The following is a 16,052-nucleotide window of genomic DNA, read 5'->3' on the forward strand; positions in this document are numbered from 1 at the left end:
TTTTTTTGGGCTAACTGGATACAAGGTGTTTGCTATAATTCAAATTTGTTATAATTAATAAAAAATTACAACTATTAATTGAATAACATTATTATTTCCCAGGTAGGGCCTGGAAGCTACTTCAACTAGGTAGATGTTAAGAGACTGAAAAGATTATTGAAAATATCAAGAAGAATAACTATTTATGGGAATATTGAGGATGATACTGGTGGTATCATCCTCAATATGGGGTGGTAATATTGGTAGCGATGGTAGTGGGTCAGAACGAATGGAAACTGGAATATACACCATCTGATCAAAGGGAAGTCAACAGTTCCCTGCAAGAGAACGACCAGGAGAACCAAACCCCAAGCAGGTACGGGCTGATGCGACTTAGTGATACTTAGACAAGCTTTTCTAGACTATGTCGACTTTGAAGTGAGGTCAAATAATGGAATCAAAGACAAATCAAAAAAGAGAAGTAAGTAAATAAGAGTTAATCAGAAGCAAATTCCTTCAATATTATTATTATTCTAAACACACCAGAATAAAAATCAAAAGTTTGGCTCCAAAAAGTTACAAACTATATTTTATTAAACATTTTCTCTTCTTTTTTTTATTAATTTTTACAATATACTATTTTTTCGGTAATATATACCATGTCTTTTTCAAGAACAGTTTGAGGGTTAAGAAGAAATGGAATAAAATCAAAGAATTGAGCAGCATTTTCCTGGTTAACCAGTTTTTCAAATTTCCAACGTGTGGTAACATCACTGAAACCTAATATTTGATGAGCTCGGTATGGTGACTGACTTAATAATTGACGCATTTGTGATACTGTTAGATATACTTGACGAATAAAAATACGATTGAGTTGTAAATCTTCAGACCTAATCCACTTCGTATAATCCAAATTAGGGGTTACCATATTACCTAGGGCAAAACTAGCCGAAGCCTGACTAATATCACCTAGTTTCTGCTGAAATTCTTGATAATATCTATTAATACTTGTATCGCCCACAAGGTAATGTCCTAATATATATTGAGGGGAACATGATAAGCACTGTTTATTATATTTTTTAATAATAGCAATATTACTACCTAATTAAGATTTGAATTCTTTTATATATACGATAAGCTTATATAACATTGAATCATATACCAGTGGAAACTCATCCAGGTCCTTGTTTCCAGTTCCATTATTTCTTGGATTGTACAGGTCTGGCAAATGGTATTGACATTTTGCCGTTTCTGTTCCTCGAACAATTTTAAAATATCCGCTGTTGATAAGCTGGCCATCATATTTATTATTATTATTATTTTATTACTATTATTTTTGAAAAATATTAAAATATACCTCTGTCTCCGCTGCTGGTGTCATCTTAGTCTCTCGTTCGACATTGGGGGACCCCCCAAAATTTATAAGAATTACACAACAGGATGAAGATATTTGAGACGCTTTTCCCAAAAATATTAGTTGAACATGAAAGAATGTATTTATAAATACAATAAAATTTAAAGTAGTTAAAAATAATTAAAAAAGTAACAATGCATAATAATACATTTCACACTAACATGTTAAAAATAAGAGAAAAACAAGAGGAAGAAGAAGAAGAAGAAACAGAAAGTTTTGAGTCGATAGCCTATTTCTCCTCAAAAGGAGGAATCTACAGCACTGGTGATAATAAAAAATCTTATATTAATTCTAGAAAAAACAACAACTGCAATAACACAAGCTAAAACAACAACAACAACAACTAGAGAAAGAAATAATGAACAAAATCAATATGGAAGACTTTCAACACAGGACAGAACACGAAACAATGGGTATTAATTGGGTAAATTGAAGGTAAGAATGGAAGTAACTGCAGAGGGCCTATTGGCCAATATTTCTTGATGCTTTTATATTGGAGCGGAGTCTTGAAGTGGGTAGAATATAGTTGTACATTAATTGGTCGTGTATTAAGGGGGCATATCATTCTAAATCGTTATAAATTAAAAGTTGTTCAATTTGCTTATAAATTTTTTTATGAAATGGTTATAGAAAGGGCTGCAACTGGTCCAAGTTTCACCATCACACCCTAAACAGAAAAGAAGAAAAAAATACACAACGTATTATGCAACGAATGTTCAACATTCTCAAATAATCTCAGGGAACACATGTGTCAACTAAAATGTCTACTATGTGCTGTAGAAGCACAAACTCTTCTAATAATTGTAATATGTATGTGAAATATATTTATATTTAATTTTTTTTTTTTCTTTTTTTTTTTTTTTGGCCAATATTTTTTTCTCGTTTGTTATCAAGGGATTTGCATGAAACTTTTACACCTTGCTCAATGGATGCCTATCTGCAAGGGTGCCAATTATGAACGAAATCTGTCGAAGTCAAGCTCAGCTACAGGTGGCCGAACTTGGATCTTTATTTTACTCTGGAAAGTAATTTACACCTTCAAATTACTTCAGAGCTTTCATTTATTAATCAATTTACATGCAAATTACACCTTATATGTAGCGTTTGTGCTTCTACAGAATCTAGTAGACATTTTAGTCCAAAGTCTATTTGTTGATTTTATAAAAATTTATAAATATCATATATTGCATATTTTTTTAGAAGGGTAACTTTGAAAAATTATATTATTGCACTAAACACTTTTTTGATAAAACTGATCACTAGAATCCTTTATTATGTGCTTAATTTAATATCTGAGTATTATAGAAATGATTTTAGTTGACACATGTGTTCCCTGAAACTATTTGAAAATTCGTTGCATAATTCGTTGTTTATTTTTTTTCTCCTTTTCTGTTTAGGGTGTGATGATGAAACTTGGACCAGCTGCAGCCCTTTCTATAACCATTTCATAAAAAAATTTATAAGCAAATTGAACCACTTTTAATTTTACGTTGATATGCCCCCTTAATTGGCTGTTGATTGCTGGTGTTGACTTCTTGATGTGTAGTGCCTTGCAGATGTCAAGCCGCCTACTATCACTGTATCTATTGATGATTTCTGTGTTGTTTGCTAAGATTTCTCTGGTGATGGTATATATATATATATATATATATATATATATATATATATATATATATATATATATATATATATATATATATATATATATATATATATATATATATATATATATATATGCGAACAAGCCTGAATGGTCCCCAGGACAATATGCAACTGAAAACTCACACCCCAGAAGTGACTCGAACCCATACTCCCAGGAGCCACGCAACTGGTATGTACAAGACGCCTTAATCCACTTGACCATCACGACCGGACAAAATGAGGTGATAGCCGAGGCTATTTGAACCACCCCACCGCCGGCACTCGGATAGTAATCTTGGGCATAGCATTTTACCAAATCACCTCATTCTTTGGGGCACACGAAATTAACACACCTGGGGACCATTCAGGCTTGTTCGCATTTGTGTTCCTCACGTGTGCCCCAAAGAATGAGGTGATTTGGTAAAATGCTATGCCCAAGATTACTATCCGAGTGCCGGCGGTGGGGTGGTTCAAATAGCCTCGGCTATCACCTCATTTTGTCCGGTCGTGATGGTCAAGTGGATTAAGGCGTCTTGTACATACCAGTTGCGTGGCTCCTGGGAGTATGGGTTCGAGTCACTTCTGGGGTGTGAGTTTTCAGTTATATATATATATATATATATATATATATGTCGTACCTAGTAGCCAGAACTCACTTCTCAGCCTACTATTCAAGGCCCGATTTGCCTAATAAGCCAAGTTTTCCTGAATTAATATATTTACTATAATTTTTTTCTTATGAAATGATAAAGCAACCCTTTTCTCTATGTATGAGGTCAATTTTTTTTTATTGGAGTTAAAATTAACGTAGATATATGACCGAACCTAACCAACCCTACCTAACCTAACCTAACCTATATTTATAGGTAAGGTTAGGTTAGGTAGCCAAAAAAAGCTAGGTTAGGTTAGGTTAGGTAGGTTAGGTAGACGAAAAAACATTAATTCATGAAAACTTGGCTTATTAGGCAAATTGGGCCTTGAATAGTAGGCTGAGAAGTGCGTTCTGGCTATTAGGTACGACATATATATATATATATATATATATATATATATATATATATATATATATATATATATATATATATATATATATATATATATAATCATACACACTAATGATTTGAGTGATAAACCAGTGTCACTGGAACTACCTTTAGGTTAGCACCTCGATTATCACCCTAGGATGGCATAGACACTAATTAATCACTCAAAGGTGTAATGAGCATAAGTAAATTATTATATATACACAACTCAACTCGAGCTGGTAGCAATTACGCCCAAAATAGGGTCTGCCCCATTCATTAATGGTGCTGGGTTGTTAAATATAGTGCAACTAGACTATGGAAATAATGGGACTAGGATGAACAATACATAGTTCAACTAGTCAATGGTAATATCCTACCCTGTTGTGGGTTGGCAATTTGTAAATATTGTATTGTGAACACTAGTGCAATATATATTAAATAATTCTCTATTTTGGAGAAATAATATACACAATTATTGATGATAGCCTCTATGAAACTTCTAATATTATCTAGAAGTATTAAATATTATTAGTGACCTCACGAAATTAACACCACAAGACTCGTGAGTAATCTTGCGAGGGCACAGCCACTAATTTGGCTGGCTTCCATATAAGCGCTGTCACTTCACAGAATAACATCCCACCAAATCGGTGGTTGACCATGAAACCACTAATGAGGCTGAACTGGGCTGAGGGGATCGTGAGCTCGCTCGAGGATACGCTGCCGGTCTTTGACTGGCGCTGTATTGTTATTGTATAAATTACACTGCACTAGTACCAGTGTATTTAATGAACCACTTGGTTAACTGGTTCATCCCATACAAAGATGACCAAATAATCTGTCATCCGGCTCGAAGATGACCATATAATGTGGGAACCGACCTGTGAGATTTATATTTATTTAATTTATATGAATTTATATAGAATTTATATTTACGTTAATTTATATATTTCGATAGCAATTTGTATGATAAGTGGACTGTATTTCTGCAATAATCTCACAAATCGATCTTTACACATTAGGGGGGTTTATATTAAATTTATATATATATGCAGCCAATCAAAGTACAGTATTAAACTACATATATAAGTAAATAAATTGTCAGCGTCTTATCTTATTGTACAGCAGGTATAAATGGGATGTAGACACCAAATTATCCTCGTGTGAGGCTAGCTTCCATCACCCATAGTAACTGATATACCAAGTCTTGCTTCCTCTTCTTGTTCCTGTCAAAGGGCACTAGCTATAAAGCCAGAATCCTAATATATGACAGCTATATCAGAGAAAACACTGTATATTAGATAAGATAAGGACCAAGGCTTAATTACCTGGGTTGAGTCGATTGTTTGTGTTCTAACCGGTTTGCCCAATATCTACCTAACATTAACTGGCCAGAAATGATTAGATAAATGGGTTTCGGTAGGACACTTCCCTTGTGGTTGTAGACAGCATGTTGATGACGGTAGAACACTTTTATCTCCATAACACCTTCGTCCAAGAGAAATTATAGGAGCTGAACTCGCTCCAACGACTCGGTCTTACAAACAATGGCTGACCTCTTCCTCACCACTGATGACTTGGCTTTCCTTGTCCAATGTCAATAAGTGATAGAAGGGTCACATTTACTCTATTTTGATACTAATAATTAAGTTAATTCATATGAGATGTTTTTGTAATAGTAAAAGTCCAAAGACTAATGTATATAAGAATAATTCCCTATAGAATAGCTGGTGAACTTATAGTACTATGTGGCAATGATATCCCATTTTCTATTGACAGAAAATTCCACTACAAGCTACATTTTCTATAAGTAAACTCGTGTATACAACGGCAGCAATATTATCTGCCTGTTGAATGTAATATTAGTAAATGGTGTTGGGTTTTCCGACAGCATCCTAGAGAATTTCTTTATTTATTTTTATATATACAAGAAGGTACATTGGGATTGTGAGGATACATTGCATAGTAATTACAATCTTGTAAAGCTACTAGTACGCGAAGCGTTTCGGGCAGGTCCTTAATCTAAGAAAATTTTAAGTAGGTAAATACTTGCAAAATTATTAAAAATGATAACAGTTACAAAGCAAGAAGAAAAGGTGAGAGAAAATTGTAGATATGGCATCTAATGGCAGAGGCTACATTTATCTCTACAATTCTATCCCCAATACTCTGCAGATTCAACTCCATCCTCATTATCCTCAATCATAGCATTTCTTGGTCATCCTAAGATAATTCTCATGGCTTCATTTTGCACCTTCTCCAACTTGCCCATCCTACCTTTACCAAAACAAGAAATGACAGGTGCAGCATAATCAATAAGAGATCTTACAGTACTCAAGTATATCATTCGTAGCACAGGGACTCCCACTCCCTTTCCACAGCATGCCAAGGCCTTCAGAGGTTGTAATCTCTTCCGACATTGACCCAACAGTTTGTTCATCTCAGCTTCCAAACTCTCATGGGTATATCCAACCTATATGCCTAAATATTTATATATATTAACACTCTATATTTTTACCGTTTATTATCAATATAATGGGCCTCCGACTTCTACGTTCAAACTTAGTTTTGTTTTCATTAACCACCAGTCCCATATGGTGACACAGGTTTCCGAAATTGTCCAACACTGTTTGAACCTTTGAAATATCCTTGCCCTGAAACAAAATATCATTGGCATATATGATCGGAGTTACCCCATTTGAGTATCTCTCAGATGCTATCTTATTCATTAGTACATTAAACAGGGTGGGACTCAACACTCCTCCCTGAGGTGTGCCGAGTTCAAAAGACCTCGCACCTGACATACAACCTTGATACCACACCTGAGCTTTCCTTTCGTAAAGATAATCCCTATCCAGCGCAATAATCTCCCTTTAACACCAAGACCAGCTAATTCATATAAAATAACCTCTTTGTTGGCTTTATCAAAAGCTCGTTGTAAATCAATAAAAATTCTATAATAATCATTTTCATTAGCTAGACATTTAATAATACAACCAGAGGTACTTTTTCCTTTGAGGAACCCAAACAAATTACTAGACAGCTGATCACCTATTATATATAAAAGTCTATTTGAAATGATCCTCTCCATCATTTTACAAAAACACGAGGTTAAAGACACAGGTCTGTACTCTCCATTGGCTTTAGGGATAGGGATGATCATAGCTTTTTTTCCATTTACTGGGAATACTGCCCTCTTTATAACTAATATTAAAGAGGTCTAAAAGTGGGCTTTTCGTCATAATGGCAAGTTCATTAAGTATTTCATAAGTTACTCCATCCTCCCCAGGAGCGGTAGATTTCCCAACTTTAATCGCCGTTATTAGTTCTTCTCTGGTAATACCTGTGCAAGTGACATCACCACTGTTACCTGCTGTAAGTATAAAATCCTTTCTTAGATCTTTCCAAGAATCTAATGACTCTCTCGTTACAGCAGGTAATGAACTAAGTTTGGCAGCTTCCGCCCATTTATTTACGAGACCATTTGCAATTCCTTGAGGGTCAGGATGTGCAACAAAATTATACTTTTTACCCCTTATTTTATTTACGTCTCGCCAGATTTCCTTCAAGTTTCTGTTACTTCCAACTTTCTCTGAAAACTCCTGCCAATACTTGCTCCTAATTTCCTTTCTCTTCTCCCCACACAGCTTACCAACTGCCAGTAAAGCATTCTTCCCTTCCTCAGTCCTACCATTCCTATTCCAATCCCTGTGAGCTCTCCTCATTGTTAATGTCCACCCCTTAAGCATTTTGTCATGTGTATAATTTTCTTTTCTGGGGGGATGCTTTTTTATACTAGATGTTTTCCTGTTCAATGTTGCATTAAATACATCTACCTCCTTAATTAAATCTTCATAAAATGCTTCTGCCGAAACTGGCTTATAAGTATCATACCAAGACTTAATATGGCCAACAAGACCCCTTAATTCTCCCTCATTAAACTTTAACCTTTTCCTCTGAAGGCAGGCATGCTTTTTATTTAGTTTAAGCTGTATTTGTAATGCAAAATGATCACTTAGCATTTCATCCACAGTAAGACAATTCCCCTCTATGCCCTCAGCATTTATCAAACAAACATAATCTAATCTCCCTCCCCTCAAATGAGTAGGAGAGGGCTCGCCCAGCAGTTGAACATCTTCATGTTCCTGCAAAAACTGGTACCATCTGCAACCATTCCTATTTCCTTTACCCCTTGATCCTAAAGCTGGATGTCTGGCATCAAAATCCCCTACCACAAGTGCATCTTCAGAAAAGAAGGAATCTGGCAAGTATCTTAAATCAAGGGAGCTATCAGAGATGTATAGATTAATGAAATTTAACTCTCGGTCTTTTAATTGTATCCGCAAGCTAATACTTTCAATACCTCTATATCTCTGAGGAATTCCAGTTATCTCGGCAGGCATGGTACTTTTGACATAACATGAGACCCCCCTAGTTCCTCCATCAGCATATAAGTGAAAACCTCTATAGCCATTTAGCCTCAGAATGCTACCATCCCTATCCCCAGTTTCCTGGAGTGCTACTATGTCAATATCCTCTCTAAGAATATAATAGTGTACATCCACCGCTCTAGTTTTTAATCAATTAACATTCCAAGATAATATTCTCAATTTACTTTTATCCATGATTAATAATAAAACTACCTTTGCCCTGTCCGTCACATTCCATGAGATACGAGAGTACCTTAGAAACTTCCTTCCAACACTGTAACATTTTTTCTTTCTCCTCACTTTCACAACTACTACAAACATCGAAGGTAATATTATTCATATCTATTTGCTTTGTTATTTCTGTAACCCGTTTTACTTTAACCTTTCTTTCAACATTTGTCACAACAGGAGGTTGAGCACCGCTAACACTAACACTACAGAAAGTGTATTCTCCTGACTATCCTCTATCATCGTTACGTCATGCACATCATTGCTTTCTTCTACGCACGTTTCACTTTCAATTACACGTCCTGTTTCACCACCATCTTCACCCCGTCTACCTTCCATAGCCAATTTTTCCAATGCCTCAATCCTCTTATCTATTTTTTTTTAGATACTCCAAAATTTTATTACCAACCTCAGAGGTGACCATATTGTCCTGAACCTTGTCCTCACAAGGTTTCAGTTTTCCCACTGCATGATGTACTTTCCCTAGGCTCGCCTTTATTTTCTCCGTCCTTTTCTCCCACACATTGATCATAGGGGCTGTCGTTGGCTTCCAGCTTTTCCTCTATGTTCCTCTTGCACAATCTTTCCTTGCTGCGAGGATACATCTATCCTGCTTGTAGGACCCGTCCTAGCCTCTTTCAGATGAGGCTTCATGGGGCATAGAGAGGAACCAGCATTGTGGCTGCCTCGACAGTTGCAACAAAATGGGATGATTTTTTCACTTCTTTCAATCTTGACTCTACACTCTCGCGAGTCGTGTTTCTTCCCACAATACCGACACCTGGGGTCAAACTGGCATTTCCATGCCATATGTCCCCAACGTGAACACTTCATGCACAGTATGGGCTCCTCAACGTATTTTGCAACGTTCCTATAGCCTAGTCCTTGCACAAAAATTTTCTCCGGCGCCTCACCCTTTACCAAGGCAACAACCTGGCTTTGTTTGTCACCACAAACACTGTTCCTCTTTGCCCAGACAACATTATCATTGTTAAGAAGAAGACAGTCAGGATCCAAATAAGTTGGAAACTTGAAAACTATGATCTTTGTGTGCAACATACCTTCTTCTGGAGGAACCATCACTACATTTTCAAAACCAACCGTCGTGAGGCGTTCCACGGCCTGTTCAGTCCCAACTGTTATGTAGGGCCGGTGAAGACCCTCCTTGAAGAGTGGTTCGTATTCCAAACATTCTTTAGCTAGACGTACCGTCCACTCTAGATTTTGGTGGAAATTCAATTGGCATGTTGTAGGGAATAACAGCCGCTTCTATTAAATTGCTTGTCTTGAGTCTTGCTGAGTAGGGTCTCATTCTTTGGTCTCTTTGTAATTTCATCGTCACTCTCACTGTCTCTTATTATTTCTCCGTTTCTTTCTGTTCACTACTACTTCAAACGGTCTGTTATCATCTTGTCTGTCCTTCTCACTACCACTTAGGCATACCGCCTCAGCCATTTCTTCGACGCTGTCAACAATCGAGAACAAATTCACAATATCCTGTATCACCACGTGCAAAAACGAAGAGTGTGGGGCAATACTCCACCTCCCACCAAGCAGCGGACGCCAAGAGCGCCAACCTTGCGACCGCACACGACCGTGGTCTGGACACAACTGTTGGTATGCGTTCGCTATTTAAACTGCTCATGTCCTTTTCGTTCATAGAACACCGAACCCTACACGCTCTCTGATATATTGCTTAATTAACAAATATTCACAAATAAAGATTATATTTGTATATGTTATCAGAAAGGCAGATATAAAATAGTTTTTGTGAATCCATCACAGAGATTATACCTTATTAGAGACGAAAAATATTCATACTTTAAACAAGGCTTCTTGGCCGACGCTCTCCTTATCAATATGGGAACTACAACATTTCGAAGATCAATGTTAATTTAATCTAGATATTGTAATGAACGAAGTTTTCTATGTCATCATAAAGATAGAAATATAAGCTGCATGTTAATACTTTGGCATAAAAATAACTGAAGTGAAAGTGAAGATATATGCCTTTTTATAGTTACTTGATGGCTTCGCTCAGGGAGTGTGAAGGCCTGAACACAAGGCAATCAATTTTAAAATTAATATACATATATGCAAAGTAACGTCAAAGGTATTTATTTCAGAATAAAGACAGATGTAGACGATAATGTAAATACATTTCAAGGAAAACATATCTTAAATAAAAGCAAAGATATGGTCAAATAAATAGTCAATACCACACCATCGCCAGTGTCCAGACACATGAACAATCGCATTAGGTGAAAGGAAATGTACCCAACCATTTCCATTTACGCAACCAGTTTCCGTTCTTATGTTCTTACTTACATTTATTGACATTTATTATCATCATCATTTACAGAAAGAAATTAACATAAAAATGTAGTAATTTTAATACACAAAACAGAAGTAGATATGTATGTAAATTATGACGCAGGATAGGATCACTATTGCAGAACTATTCACATACTTTGCGTCATTATATACAGTACTGGTATTTTAAAAAAAATAGCGGAATTCAGAGATAACACCATCATTGGTGTCCAAGAAAAGTGTAAGTACTTCATTTATAATGATGTGCTGCCCGAAATCTTAGCGAAGTATCTAAAATTTGCTTACTGTAAGTAATTCATGCAAATGGTTGTAAAGCTGCCGCCCAGTTGGGTGGGTGTGGAGCACATGACTGTTAAGCTGCCGCCCAGTTGGGTGGGTGTAGAGCAAGACTAGTAACAGGACGACTCACCATAGATGTAAAGTGCCTAGTATAGTGACTTGTGAGTTTCATGTTGAATCACTTGTGATACAAAGATTATTGATGTGTGTATTTGTGTGGGTGATTGAATATGTATGTGAATGTATATGTATGTATATGTATATATGCAATTGACGATCACGAAACAATGATCATTTGTATGCGGAAAATTCCATATTTTATTTCTCTGGATTTTTCGCATATGTATTTATATGTACATGTATGTATGATTATGTGTACATGTATATATAACATTAATAATTGTGAAGATTGTTATTTGTCTAAAGATTGTCAAAAGATTGTTATTTGCTTAGCTAAACGAACTAGAGAGTTCAGTTCCTGAACCGATTATGTGCCTCTCTAACCCTTTATACCAGGGGTCTCCAAACTTTTCAATATAAGGGCCACATTATATATTTCCCATATTTATGCGGAGGAATAAAAAATGAAAAAAAACAAAAAACAAATCAGTGCCAGTAATTTAATTTCCTCAAATATTAAAGTATAAACATGGAAAAATTAAAACATATCTTTTTGGAAAAAATCAGGGTAAACTAAATAGATTCCTGCCTTTAGTTTTATGCAACCAAATTAGTGTGACGAATGATACTGTCGTTTTGACTTCAAAATTTCATTAAAATCAGGTTCCAGATTAGATGAGCCAATTGTAAGAATTGATTTCAAGTGATCATCAGACAAATTTGCTCGATAGTTAGATTTCACATACTTCATTTTGGAAAAAGTTTGTTCACACAAGTATGTTGAACCAAAAATGGACACAAAACTACAAGCAAACTTTATCAAATTTGGAAACTGATCTGGCTGCAGGCATTTATAAAACTCAATCAGATTTCCTTCTCTATACTTATCTTTCAGTCTGTCATCTGCCTGGAGATCAATAATTTCCATTTGAAATTGAGTTGGAAGATTTTCAGCATTGCAGTCAAATGGATTATGAAAGAGCCTGATTTCATTTGCTTTGGCATCAAGGTCAGCAAATCGCTTCCGAAACTGTTTTTTTCAAATCTGAAATTATTTCATTTGCAAATGAAAAAGGAAATTCAACTTTACTTTCTGCATGAAATTTTTCACAACATGGAAAATGAGCAAAATTCTTAACCTTCACCTGGCCTTCAAGTAGCGCAAGTTTTGCTCTGAATGCCTTGACATGAACAAAGTAGTCACTGATCAAATTTGTTTTGCCTTGCAATTTCAGATTCAAGTTATTCATATGACCTGTCATATCTGCAAAAAATGCCAATTTCCAAATCCATTCACATTCTGATAATAATGGCTGAGGTTTATTTTTCTCTGTGAGAAATAAATCAATTTCTAATCTGAGCTCAAAGAAATGCTGCAAAGCCTTTCCACAACTAAGCCATCTAACTGCTGTATAATAAGGCAAGTTAACAAACTCCGCATAAATTTCTTTCAAGAAATCAAGGAACTGGCGATGGTTGAGTGCATGAGATCTAATGAAATTAACCACAGAAACAACAGGTTTCATGACACAAGACATATCAACATATTTTAGGCACAATGCTTGTTGATGGATAAGGCAATGCCAAAAAATGGGTTTTGAGAATCCTCCAACCTCACAAGCTGTTGTAATTTGCCCAACCAAACCCTTCTTTGTCCCAAACATATTCTTTCCTCCATCAATTGTCACACACTGCACTTGTTTCCATTCCAGGTTAAATTCTGTCATAGTTTTACTTACTTCATTGAAAATGTCCTCTCCAGTTGTTGTGGTGTGCATGCTGTGAACTGATGCTAATTCTTGGCTCACATTAAATTCACTATCAACACCACGAATGAATACTAAGAGCTGAGAAGTATCACACACATCAGTTGATTCATCCAACGCAAGAGAATACCAACAAAATCTTTTTGTTTTTTCCTTTATTTGCCGAATTATGTCGCCTCCTAAATCTTCAATTCTACGAGCAACAGTATTTGACCCAAGACTTATCATTTTGAAGAGGTTTACTTTTTCTGGACATACCTCTCCTGCTGCTTCCACTATACACTCTTTTATGATACTACCATCAGTGAAAGGTTTTCCTTTTTTAGCCAACACATAGGCAACTTTGTAACTGGCTCTAGGTGAATTTTCATTTTCAGATTTTTTCTTACTGAAAACAGCTTGTTGAGAATGCAGACTGTGCTGAAATGATTCAAACTTTTTAGTGCGTTCTGCTCCTGTGATGTGAGAATAACTTAAGCCATGTTTAGATTCATAGTGCCGACGAATATTGTATTCCTTCAGAACAGCAACACTGTCTCTACATATTATGCATAAAGCTTTATCATTTGCTATCACAAAAAAGTACTTTATCTTCCATTCGTCATTGAACCGACGGCACTCACTGTCCACTTTTCTTTTCTTTATCTTTTCCATATCTGAAAACATAAGGGTAAAATAAATGAAATAAATTCTACAGGAAAAAAACAGCTTGTAAGTGGTGTTAAAAAGCAAAGCATATTATTATAAAGTGGTAAATATTATGGCAACAGCTTTCGTTGATAAACTTAATGGTTACCATTTTAACTATTTTAAACATGCAATATTTTTGGCTACAATAGTATTATTGCTATTTTGTATAACTAAGATAAAGGCATTGTCAAAGTACAGAGAAAAGAATATTGTACAGTGTTTGTGCTCCCTGAAACGGAAGCAGCGAAGCCCCACTCGCCCCCCATCCCCACAATATACAGTTATACACAACTGATTGGTTGTAATGCACAACACATACCTACCAGTATTAGTATCTGTGCGTCACACTATTGAGAGAGAGGAAAACTGACTCGGGTTGAGCGCCACCAGTCAGCAGCCCCAGCTTTGAATAATTATGCGATGCCATTCGTACGATAATTATTTTTTCAAGGCCACCACACAGGGATTTGTTTGGAGGGCGGATGAAATTATGTGGGGGGCCAGATGTGGCCCGCGGGCCATAGTTTGGAGACCCCTGCTTTATACCACCGCCCACGGGATGGGTATGGGGTGCATAATAAAGAACATAAATGAAAAATATTAAGAACTTAATTATAAACCACAATATGTTCTATATCATCATAAATTCTGAAACATACCATATATTTTCAAATGTTTGCAATTAAAGTATTTATTTAGGAAATAAGTATTTTAGTTACCCTAGTTAGCTCTGAGAACACACATTCTTGCAGCAAGAATTTCTTCCCACTAATCTGAGAGATGCTAATGAGGTCCAGTCTCGACCCATTGGACAAGTCATGAACAACAATCAACTACAGCACCATCTATATCAGAAGATATTCAAAATGTTCTTGATATCATTGAAATTGTTAATACGAGAGCAGAATACATAAGTTGAGTGATGTCAAAGGAATCATATTGACTGACCGAGCCCCACTGTAAATATGAAGGCCTTGGCATGCTGTGGAAAGGGAGTGGGAGTCCCTGTGCTACGAATGATATACTTGAGTACTGTAAGATCTCTTATTGATGTTGACCAGACCACACACTAGAAGTTGAAGGGACGACGACGTTTCGGTCCGTCCTGGACCACTCTCAAGTCGATTGTGATGATGATGATGAAGATTAAGCCACCCAAAAGGTGGCACGGGCATGAATAGCCCGTAGGTGGTGGCCATTTTAAGCCGTTACCAGTATCAATAGATGGAGATCTGTGGAGGAGCGAATGCACCGTGCATGATGGGAGATGTCTCCCTTGTGAATGTGTTAAGATGAAGATGAAGCCACCCAAAAGATGGCACGGGCATGAATAGCTCGTAAGTGGTGGCCCTTTTGAGCCATCACCAGTATCAATAGATGATACTGGAGATCTGTGGAGGTGCGACTGCACCCAGCGTGACAGATGTCTCCCGTGTTTTAAACAGATGAAGAAGATGAAGGGGCCCATGCCCGGAAAATCCGAAGAAAAATGGAATATTTACGAAAAATTACGAAAAATACTACAACGTTCTGGCAACACTGTGGTGCAAACCGTTTTATGTTATCTTGAAAAATAACGTAATTAGAGTCAAATTTCCCGCTGCAACTTTCGTGAATCTGGTCCTCGCGCCGCGGAGTATTGTATCTTACGTTGTAGAAGTCTAATATTTCGTAATAGTGTTGAAAATAACATGTTATGCATAAAATGAATATAAACTCACTCATTGGCAACAGTCTCGTGTGAGAGAGAGGGTGGTTCATGGCTCAGCCCCTCATTCACTGTGTGTGTCTCTTAGGGAGTGGATGTATCGCTGACGCGCTCTCACAATATCTCCCAGAACTCATGCTATATTTGCTATTTGTACTGCAATATGACTTACCAAACGAACAAGAGACAAGCATTGAAAGCTAGATGCATGCGAGCTCTCCATAAAAGGTACGAGCTGGCCGCAATGCGTAAATCACGCATTGTCACGAGTGAAGATCGTGACCGCGAGTACAGTAACTTGTCGCGGCGTGCTACGCCACTCCAACTTTTACAACTAGATCTGCCCTCACAACCTTTATTTATTATTCAATTTACATGAAACTTGCACATTATATGTAGAGTTAACGCCTCTAAAAACACATGTAGCTTTTTTTATCA

The sequence above is a fragment of the Procambarus clarkii genome, chromosome 16 (assembly GCF_040958095.1).
Source record: "Procambarus clarkii isolate CNS0578487 chromosome 16, FALCON_Pclarkii_2.0, whole genome shotgun sequence".
NCBI classification, from domain to species: domain Eukaryota; kingdom Metazoa; phylum Arthropoda; class Malacostraca; order Decapoda; family Cambaridae; genus Procambarus; species Procambarus clarkii.